Here is an 11,186-nt window from a genome sequence, read left to right on the forward strand (position 1 = left end):
ACTGTGTCCCTAGTGTCTCAGGGTCATGGGCATCCAAATGGGGGGGTAAAGGGGGTACTTGGCCCCCCCGGATTTTTCAGCTTGTGCTGCTATTTTTCGTTTTAGTGTGAGAATACAGTGCAATACCAGCGCTGGCCAGTAGGTGGCGCTGTGAATGGAGAAAGGCAGGAAGCTACAGCTTATCCCTGCCTCTCTCTCATGACTGAAACCGCAGGGGAGCAGCACAGAGGCAGCCTACAGAGCAGGTAAGTGAGGCATGGGGGGTGGGGGAGACCGCATAGAGGAAGGTAAAGTAGAAGGAGCAGAAAGGTTCTGCAAGGGGCAGGAGGGGCCAGCAAGGAATAGAAAGTGGCAGCAAGAAGCAGGAAGGGGTCGAAAGGTTTTCAAGGAGCAGGAGGGTAAAGTAGAAGGAGCAGCAAGGAGCAGGAGGGGTCAGCAAGGAGCAGAAAGGGTCTGCAAGAGGCAGGAGGGGTCAGCAAGGAATAGGAAGGGGCAGCAGGAAGGGGTAGGGACGGTCTGCAAGGAGTAGGAAGGGTCTGCAAGGAGCAAGAGGGGTCAGCAAGGAGTAGGAAGAGGCAGCAAGGAGTAGGAAGAGGCAGCAAGGAGTAGGAAGAGGCAGCAAGGAGCAGGAAGGAGCAGCAAGGAGCAGGAAGGGGCAGCAAGGAGCAGGAAGGGGCAGCAAGGAGCAGGAAGGGACAGCAAGGAGCAGGAAGGGGCAGCAAGGAGCAGGAAGGGGCAGCAAGGAGCAGGAAGGGGCAGCAAGGAGTAGGAAGAGGCAGCAAGGAGTAGGAAGAGGGAGCAGGGAGGGTCTGCAAGGAGCAGGAAGGGGCAGCAAGGAGCAGGAAGGGGCAGGAAGAATCAGAAGGAACAGAAAGGATCAGCAAGGGGCTGCAAGAAGCTGGAAGGGGCAGAAAGAAGCAGGAAGGGCAGTAAGAAGCAGGAAGGGTATGCAAGAAGCAGGAAGGGCCATCAAGAAGCAGGAAGGGCCATCAATAAGCAGAAAGGGATCAGAAAGAGAGCAGAAGGGCGCAAAATAAGCAGAAAGTAGCAGAAAGGTAAAGGAGCAGAAGGAGCCTCAGAAGGCAAAGAAGACTGTGTCAAATGAAGGAGAAGAAAATGAGATTGGAGCACTTCATTCTGGACACCACATCATTAGGCGTTGGTACCTGGGCCTGGCAGGGAAACTTTGGACCTTCTCATCTCCCCAGGTAAAAACAAACAATATCAGTGTTAATGTGTTCACTTTTATTTACTGAGTGTCAGGAAACACAGAGGGCCGCTGGGTAGGGGTGCCGCTGATTGGCTAGATGGGTCAGCTAGCACTCTAAGCCAATCAGTAGCTCCCCATTCATAAAAACGTAAAACATTTTTATGAATCGGGAACTAGCGATTGGCTTAGAGGGTCAGCTGACCACTCTAGCCAATCTGCAGCACCCATGCCTGACGTCAATCTGCACTTCCTGACACTCTGTTTCAGAAGTTGAATACCACTGAGCGACCTGGAGATCTGGAGCTGAAGGAATCCTTTGGGGGTAAACCATTTGAGAGCGGTTTAACCCCTTCAAAGAAAGAGCACCCAGGGGCCTCCTTGCATCACATCATTTTCATTTAGATAAAGTTGTTATGGTGACCAGAATGTTCCTGTAATTTGATGAAAGGAACACTATAGTGTAAGGAATACAAACATATATTCCTGACACCATAGTTGTGAAAACGCTATTCACCCTGGCTTCATGTGAAAATGACTATGCTCCTTCCCTTTCATGACACTGTCAAAAAGGGGCCAAGCATGGATGTCATTACAATTATGTCCCCCCTCCCCCCCGGAAAAATTCCTGCGGACGTCCATGCTCAGGGTCCCCATGTTACCCAGTGTCCCAATGTCTCAGACTCTCAGCGTCCCCATGTCTCGGAGCTGCTGTCTGGACTCTCTGTGCAGAACTGGTCCCCGCGGATCAGTGAGTAGAGAGAGGCAGGGAGGGAGATGCCGTAACTTCTTATCACTGCCTCTCTCCACACAAACAGCGACCCCTACTGGCCGGCGCTGGTATTGCAGAATAAACTATGTTTATACTGAGACAGACATTTGTATTGCCGGTATTACTGCAATACCGGCACCGGCTAGGCAGCCTCAAATACCTGAGAAATACTTCTGAGAAATACCTGGCAACCCTAAGAAATACATGAGAAACACCTGGCAACCCTAAGAGTAGTGTGTAAAAAAAAAAAAAAAAAATGTAAAAAAAAAAATTTTTTTTTTTTTTTTTTTTAAACCAATGGGCCTATTCCATGGGCCTGGGCCTGGAGCTGCAGCTCCATCAGCCCCTATGTTAATCCGGCCCTGGCCTACACTAATGTCCGGGGCTCAGAACTTGTTGTATTTTGGTGACATTAGTCCCTCTGAGTCCCGATCGGTGAACCGAATAAAGAATCTCTTCCTTCCTGAAGAAACCTGTGTCCATCTCTCTGTGCTTGGCTTCCGTCAGTTTCTCCGGTATCAACAGGATTTGCCTTTCCCCACCCTGCAGAGCTCAGTCTGCACGGAGCCCTCCATGGGTGAAGATGTATTCATTTTTTTAGCGTCGGGTTTTTTCTTTTTCGGCGGGATTTTTTTTTGCGCTCTGGTTTTTTATTTTATTTTAAGTTCGACGGGTATGATGGCTTTTTATTTGCCCTTTTTTGGGGCTGAAAAATTAAGATTTTAGAAAAAAGAAGACGTCAAATGGGGGGGGGGGGAGGTGACTAGGGGCTTGGGACCCCTAGTCACCTTGATTGGTGGGGGGTGAATTTTCATTTAGGGCCCCCACCTGCTGCTCAGGGGTGGGGGCCGGGGGACGACGACAGTAGCTCCCCCCTCCACCATTCTTATTTAGGGCCCCCACCCACTGCTCAGGGGTGGGGGATGGGGGGAGGACAGTAGGTCCCCCCTTATTGTTTTTTAGGGCCCCCACCCACTGCGCAGGGATGGGGGCAGAGGGGGAGGACAGTAGGTCCCCCCCCCCCCCCACGTATAGTAGTTTAATATCCAGTGCAGTGTCAAGTGTGCAAATCCCCACACACAATGAGGTGGCCTTTGCGAAGCTTCATTATTTTCTTAACAGCGGTATTCAAGAATGAGCGTTGGGCATCATTCGGTGCATATAAACATGCCATAGTAAGTTGGATACCATTTAAGGTGCCAACCAGGATCAGGAGCCTACCTTTGTGATCATTATATTTATGTTCAATATCATAGACCCAGTCAGAGTGTACATAGATAGCCACCCCTCTTGATTTGTGGGGCGAGTAAGCATGGTACGCCATTGGGTATTTACGGGAAGTCAAGCGGGGGGGGGGGGGGGGTTTCGTTTACAGAAATGTGTCTCTTGTAGGCAAATTATCGCCGCGCCAGACCTATGCATATCCCGGATCACCAATCGCCATTTATGGGGGTGGTTAAGCCCTCTTACATTGTAGGTAATAATTTTAAGTTGGTCCGTCATGAAGACTCAATACGTGGTGTGTCTAATGTACGAGGCGTGCCTACACTGCGTGTGTCCTGGTCGCAGTGGGGTCCCTTCCTAAACCTCGCTGGGTACGGAAGGAGCTGACAAGTGAGGGGAGTTCCCTATCTGGCATATTTAAATGCCCATGGCCAGTCAAGGGTCTGCTTATTAAAGGGACACTATAGTCACCTGAACAATCGAATCGGTAAGGCCAGCACCAATTCCTGAATACTCAGCCTTGTGGGGAAAACTTAATGCCCCCATTAAGAGCCCAAAAAAAGACTACAAATTTACATTTTCTTAAGCGGAAAATTACCGACATTCTGTCAGGATCGGGACAGGGATCCAACACGCAAAGTACAAACAGGACAGGGTACGTATACCGGACCTTAGAATGGCCGGACTAACGTACGGAGAGTAAAGAGAATGGTCAGAAACAAGCCGAGGTCGAGGGAACGAGAGGACAGGTGAGCGAGGAACAAGCCGGGTCAAGGATACCAGAGGGAAACAGAGTAAGTCAAACTAGCCGGGTCGGAACCAAAGGAATAACTGAAATCGCCAGAGCACTGTGTGACTAGACAGGCTAGAACCACGACAGGGCAATGAGTGAATGGGAGAAACAGGTTTAAATACCCTGGTTACAGTGAGTATACCCGCCTCCGACGAGTCCTGAGTGGCTTCCAGTCACTTGAGTGACAGATCGGTCCGGACTGACGTCATGACGTCGGGCAGCGTGCGTGACGTCATAAAATGAGACGGATCCCTCGCGGCCGGCGTGAGAGTGTCTAGGAGAGCCGCGAGGGATGGAGGAAGCCGACCTGCTGGAGGAGTAAACTACTAAGTCTCTACCTCTTTCGGAGGTAGAGGCTTCAGGTACCCTGACAGTACCCCCCCTCTCAGATACGCCCACCGGGCGGAAGGAACCGGGACGAGACGGAAAGCGTGAGTGAAACGCCCTGCGAAGGCGAGGAGCATGAACATCCTCTTGTGGTACCCAACTTCTCTCCTCAGGACCATATCCCTTCCAGTCGACCAAATATTGTACTCTCCCCCGAGAGATACGAGAATCAATGATGGAGTTAACCTCATACTCCTCCTGACCCTCCACCTGAACAGAGCGAGGAGGGGCGATCGTGGAGGAGAATCTGTTACAAACTAGGGGTTTCAACAATGAAACGTGAAAGGAGTTAGGGATGCGTAAGGCAGCTGGGAGAGCTAGACGATACGCCACTGGGTTAATTCGAGTCAAGATCCTGTAAGGGCCAATATATCGAGGAGCGAATTTCATGGAAGGAACTTTAAGCCGAATATTCCTAGTGCTTAACCATACTCTATCGCCTGGAACGAAAATCGGAGCCGCCCTTCTACGTTTATCGGCGTGTTTCTTAACCAGCATAGAATTGTGTAGAAGAATTTGTCGAGTCTGATCCCACAACTTCCTCAAATTGGCAACATGTACATCAACCGACGGTACACCTTGGGAAGGAGAAACCGAGGGAAGAATAGATGGATGAAAGCCATAGTTCATGAAGAAGGGGCTTGAATGAGTAGAGTCACAAACGAGATTGTTGTGCGCAAACTCCGCCCAAGGAATCAAACCGACCCAATCGTCCTGGTGTTCGGAAACAAAACAACGTAGATATTGCTCAATCTTTTGGTTAGTACGTTCAGCAGCTCCGTTAGACTGGGGATGATAGGCAGAAGAGAAATTTAATTTAATACCTAGTTGAGAACAAAAGGATCTCCAAAAACGGGAAACAAATTGGGACCCTCTGTCAGATACGATTTGGGAAGGTATCCCATGTAAGCGAAAAATCTCCCTCGCGAATATCTCTGCCAACTCTTGGGAGGATGGAAGTTTAGGCAAGGGAATGAAGTGGGCCATCTTGGTGAATCTGTCAACCACGGTGAGGATAACAGTCTGTTTCTTAGAGATAGGTAGATCGACAATAAAGTCCATGGCCAAACAAGACCATGGTTTCTCTGGTACCTCTAAGGGATGCAGGAATCCACTTGGGAGCGTATGAGGTTGTTTGGTCTTAGTACACACTTCACACGCAGCGATGAAATCTTTAGTATCTTTACGTAAAGCAGGCCACCAGAAGTCTTTAGAAATCAAAGCATACGTCTTGCGGATACCAGGATGTCCCGCCATCTTGCTGTTATGGAAACATTGCAACAGCTCCAGTTGAAGAGTAGGAGGAACGAAATGTCGACCCTCAGGAGTCTGTTTAGGTGCTAGATGTTGCAGCTTAATGATCTCGGCCAGTAACGGGGAATGAATCATGAGATTCGTATTAGCAACAATCTTGCATTTAGGACTATAGAAGAAAGAATCGGTTCAGATACAGTGAAAGGTTCATATTGTCGAGACAAAGCATCGGCCTTAGAGTTCTTAGAGCCAGGTCTGTAAGTAAGTACATAATTGAAATGAGTCAGGAATAAGGACCAACGAGCTTGCCTAGAGGACAAACGCTTAGCCTCCCCAATATAGGACAAGTTCTTGTGGTCCGTCAAAATAGTAACCGGATGTAAGGTGCCCTCCAATAGATGTCTCCACTCTTTCAAGGCTTTAATGACTGCTAACAATTCCCTGTCTCCGATGTCATACCTGCTCTCAGGCCCAGAAAGTTTCTTGGAAAAAAAACCACAAGGATGTAACGGTTTATCCACCCCCAACCTTTGTGAGAGAACGGCACCTACTCCTGTCTCAGAGGCATCGACCTCAAGTAGGAACGACAAGGATGTATCAGGATGGACTAATATTGGAGCAGAAGCAAAAAGTTCTTTGAGATTTTTGAAAGCAACGAGAGCTTCAGTAGACCAAGTCTTAGTATCAGCCCCTTGTTTGGTCATATTGGTAATAGGTGCAATAATAGAAGAGTAACCCTTAATGAAGCGCCTATAATAATTGGAGAACCCAATAAACCTCTGGATAGCCTTGAGTCCCTTAGGCAATGGCCAATCTAGAATAGACTGGAGTTTGTCAGGATCCATCTTAAAGCCTTCCCCAGAAATCACGTATCCAAGAAAATCTATCTGGGTCTGGTCAAAGCTGCATTTCTCCAATTTGCAGTATAAGCCGTGTTGTAGAAGTTTGTGTAATACCTTTCTGACTTGTCTATGGTGGGTCTCAATCTCTCTAGAGTGTATGAGAATGTCATCCAGGTATACAATAACACAATCCTGTTGAAATTCCCTAAGAACTTCGTTAATTAGATCCTGGAATACTGCCGGTGCGTTACAAAGGCCAAAAGGCATGACCGTGTACTCATAATGCCCGTAGCGGGTATTAAACGCCGTCTTCCACTCGTGACCTTGTTGAATTCTCACCAAGTTATATGCCCCTCTGAGGTCCAACTTGGTGAAAATCTTAGAACCTTTTAGCCGATCAAAGAGCTCGGTAATCAAGGGGATCGGATAGGCATTCCTAATGGTTATTTTATTCAAACCTCGGTAATCAATACATGGTCTGAGTGAGCCATCCTTCTTTTTAACAAAAAAAAATCCAGCCCCGGCGGGAGAAGAGGATCTCCTAATGAATCCCTTGTCTAAATTCTCCTGAATATATTCCTCTAAAACAGAATTCTCTTTAATGGATAGAGGATATACATTACCCCTGGGGGGCATGGTGCCGGGCAAAAGATTAATTTTACAATCAAAGGTCCTGTGTGGGGGTAGTGTATCAGCTTTCTTCTTATCGAACACTGCTTTCAAGTCTATGTACAGAGGAGGTATCTGTCTCCCTGTAGACTGGGTAGAACTATCTGGTGTGTTAATCATAGCCAATGGAGACACCCTGCGTAAACACCTCTCCTGACAACCCTGGCCCCATGAGATTATCTCCCCTAATTCCCAATCGATAATAGGGTTATGTCTCTTTAACCATGGGTAGCCCAGGACTATGGGAACAGAAGGAGATGAAATGAGCATAAGTGATAAGTTCTCCTCGTGTAAGATACCAATAGTTAAGTTAATGGGTATAGTCTCACGAGAGATAACAGGCTCAAGTAAAGGTCTACCATCTATGGCCTCAACGGCCAAGGGTGTATCCCTTAACTGGGATGGGATAGTGTGTTTAGTAGCAAAGACTTGGTCGATAAAATTCTCAGCAGCTCCGGAATCTATCAAGGCCATGGTCTTTAGCATTCCCTTCTCCCACGTTAAAGAAATTGGTAGCAGAAGCCTGTGATCTTTATAATTATGCGTAGAGGACAAAATAGAAACACCCAAGGCCTGTCCTCTAGAGAAACTTAGGTGCGGACGTTTCCCGAGCGAGTAGGACAATTCAGACGCAAATGACCTCTGGCTCCACAATACATACATAAACCCTCCCTTCTCCTGTACTGCCTCTCCTCTTCAGAGAGGCGAGTATTGCCTATCTGCATAGGTTCAGGATACAGTGAGGTATTGGAATCAGGACTTTGAAATGTAGGGGCTAATTTAAAGGCAGGTCTGAAGTTCCTCTCTCTAGTATTCTGTCTCTCTCTTAAACGCTCATCAATACGAGAAATGAACGAAATTAAGTCCTCTAAATTCTCAGGAAGCTCCCTAGTAGCAACCTCATCAAGGATAATATCTGATAGCCCATTCAAAAATACATCTATATAAGCCTGCTCATTCCACTTGACTTCTGCCGCCAGAGACCTGAACTCTAGTGCATAATCCACAAGTGTTCGGTTCTCCTGTCTCAGGCGCAACAGTAATCTGACTGCATTAACCTTCCTACCAGGAGGGTCAAAAGTTCTTCTAAATGCAGCTACAAAGGCATTATAATTATATACCAATGGGTTATCATTCTCCCATAGTGGGTTGGCCCATCTCAGAGCGTTCTCAATGAGTAGGGTGATAATAAATCCAACTTTCGCCCTATCTGTGGGATAGGAGCGAGGTTGTAGTTCGAAGTGGATACTAATCTGGTTCAAAAAACCACGACACTTCTCCGGTGAACCACCATAACGTACAGGTGGGGTAATATGGGAAGAGGCACCTACAGTGGCTACCTCTAGACCAGAACTTACAGGAGAGATGGAAGTAGTACGGATCTCCTCAGGTGGGTTATTGGTACGAGATAATAGCGCCTGTAGTGCTAGTGCCATCTGGTCCATTCTGTGTTCCATGGCGTCAAACCTGGAATCAGAGGGACCAACCTGACTGTTTGTACCTGCAGGATCCATTGGCCCTGTCGTAATGTCAGGATCGGGACAGGGATCCAACACGCAAAGTACAAACAGGACAGGGTACGTATACCGGACCTTAGAATGGCCGGACTAACGTACGGAGAGTAAAGAGAATGGTCAGAAACAAGCCGAGGTCGAGGGAACGAGAGGACAGGTGAGCGAGGAACAAGCCGGGTCAAGGATACCAGAGGGAAACAGAGTAAGTCAAACTAGCCGGGTCGGAACCAAAGGAATAACTGAAATCGCCAGAGCACTGTGTGACTAGACAGGCTAGAACCACGACAGGGCAATGAGTGAATGGGAGAAACAGGTTTAAATACCCTGGTTACAGTGAGTATACCCGCCTCCGACGAGTCCTGAGTGGCTTCCAGTCACTTGAGTGACAGAACGGTCCGGACTGACGTCGTGACGTCGGGCAGCGTGCGTGACGTCATAAAATGAGACGGATCCCTCGCGGCCGGCGTGAGAGTGTCTAGGAGAGCCGCGAGGGATGGAGGAAGCCGACCTGCTGGAGGAGTAAACTACTAAGTCTCTACCTCTTTCGGAGGTAGAGGCTTCAGGTACCCTGACACATTCTAATGGTGCGTATAGCCTAAACCAGTGAGAGTTATTGTAAAATCAAAAATACGTAATAGGATGTATTATCCATCCGTCTAATTAACTTTTTTATCTCTTATCTTCATAATGCATTCAACCTTTAACAATAATATAAGCTTTAAAAAAACAAAAACAAAAAAAACAAAAATAAAAGCTCACAGCAGGGGGGCGGAGCCTGACACGGACCAGAGCGGCCGCACATTACCGGAGCTCCGGTACAATCTACTGCAATCTGCATAAACCGGGGAGAATCCACATCACCCACAGCCACACAACCGAGCACTGACCTCGGAGTACCACACCGACCCGCCGATGCCGTTCCTCCTGACACCCGGCTCCAAAACTAAACGCCGAGGCGGCAAGGCCTGCAGGACGAGAGGGCAACCTCAGACCCTTTCGGGAACACACTGGCCCTGCAACGTCCCAGACTTTGAGGACTGGTACCCCGACACACTGAGCTCAGGTGAGATGGGCCGCAAGACGCAAAAAGCGCCCCAAAACACCACAAAGCCACAGCGTGATATAGGCCAAATGCTACAGGCCTCAAACGCAGTAAAGGCCCAAACTCCCAGAGACACATCCCCACAGCCTTCAGAGGAAGGGGACACACAGGACAATCCACACCCCAGTCCCCAGCAACCAACACCCACATGGATATCAGACACTAGCGCACCGGCCTCCAAAAGTGACATACAGGCCATGCTGACAGGCCTTCAGCAGAATCTCAGACACATGTGGGAAGCACAAATACAAAAAGAGAAGTCCTGCGCATGTGGGAAGCAGATCTAGCAATACTCAAATTGGATGTACACGCGGTGTCAACGCGCACTCAGGCAATCGAAGTAGAGGTCAAGGGACTGAGGGAGAACTACCTAGCCCTAGGGGAGAAAGTGCGGCACTTACACACCTCACAATTGACAATGGCCAGGCAAGTTAAACTCCTGGATGACAGAGGGCGCCGCAAAAATATTAAAATTTGTGGGGTGACAGAATCAGTGCCCCTGGAAGAACTGCCGCACTTCGCTAGACGCCTGGCGGACACACTTTTACCAGCCAAGCAGGCAAAAACATTCCAATTTGACGGGATCTATAGGATAGCTAAGTCCCCACAAGCACCCACCTCAGCTCCTCGGGATGTAATACTAAGATGCCAATCAATGGTGGACAAATTGGGGCTAATGGCAGCAATACAAGGGCAGACCCCATTCGACTTCGAAACCTGCAAAATTTCCTTCTTCCAGGACTTGAGCAGAGCCACACTACAATGGCGCAAAAGCATGCACCCGATTACCAAGCAACTCCAAGCGGCGGGTATAGCCTATAGATGGGCGACCCCAGGAACTCTCTGGATCACCAAGGACGGCAAGCACTTCAAGGCCACCGAACCCACGGAGGGCCCAGCACTGATGACTGCCCTGGGACTACCAAACACCGCAGCGAATATGGGGACACCAATAGACCTTCAGCCTGGGACATCCGAAGCTGACATTACCGCGACTCCTGGAAGAGGCAGGGGTGCTAAACCCAAGACCTGAGAGACATAATTAGACCGCAAGCCGAATAGGCTTCAGTTCGAACATTTTATTTCTCTTAAATGTTTTGTGTAGCTAACCCTGATCTTTAAATCATATATCGTTCTCTATTTTCATTTTTTCTCGTTCTCACACTGTTGCAGTACGAATGAGGCTCACTAGAGCCAAACACCTTTGCTCTGACGACACCTACCCCCCCCCTTTCCCTGGGGTTATAGGGAACCGATAGCAAGGGCGACATAACCACACGGACTAGCATCAGGCACGTCAAATAGGTTGTTAACCATAACCTGGAACCACACGGGTTCGACCTGATCCTGTCATACTGTAGCGACCTGGAACCACCTAGACATACCAGCCATAGCTGTGAACTGATTTAGCGACTACACGCA

Source organism: Pelobates fuscus, chromosome 3 (assembly GCF_036172605.1).
Source record: "Pelobates fuscus isolate aPelFus1 chromosome 3, aPelFus1.pri, whole genome shotgun sequence".
Lineage (NCBI taxonomy): Eukaryota > Metazoa > Chordata > Amphibia > Anura > Pelobatidae > Pelobates > Pelobates fuscus.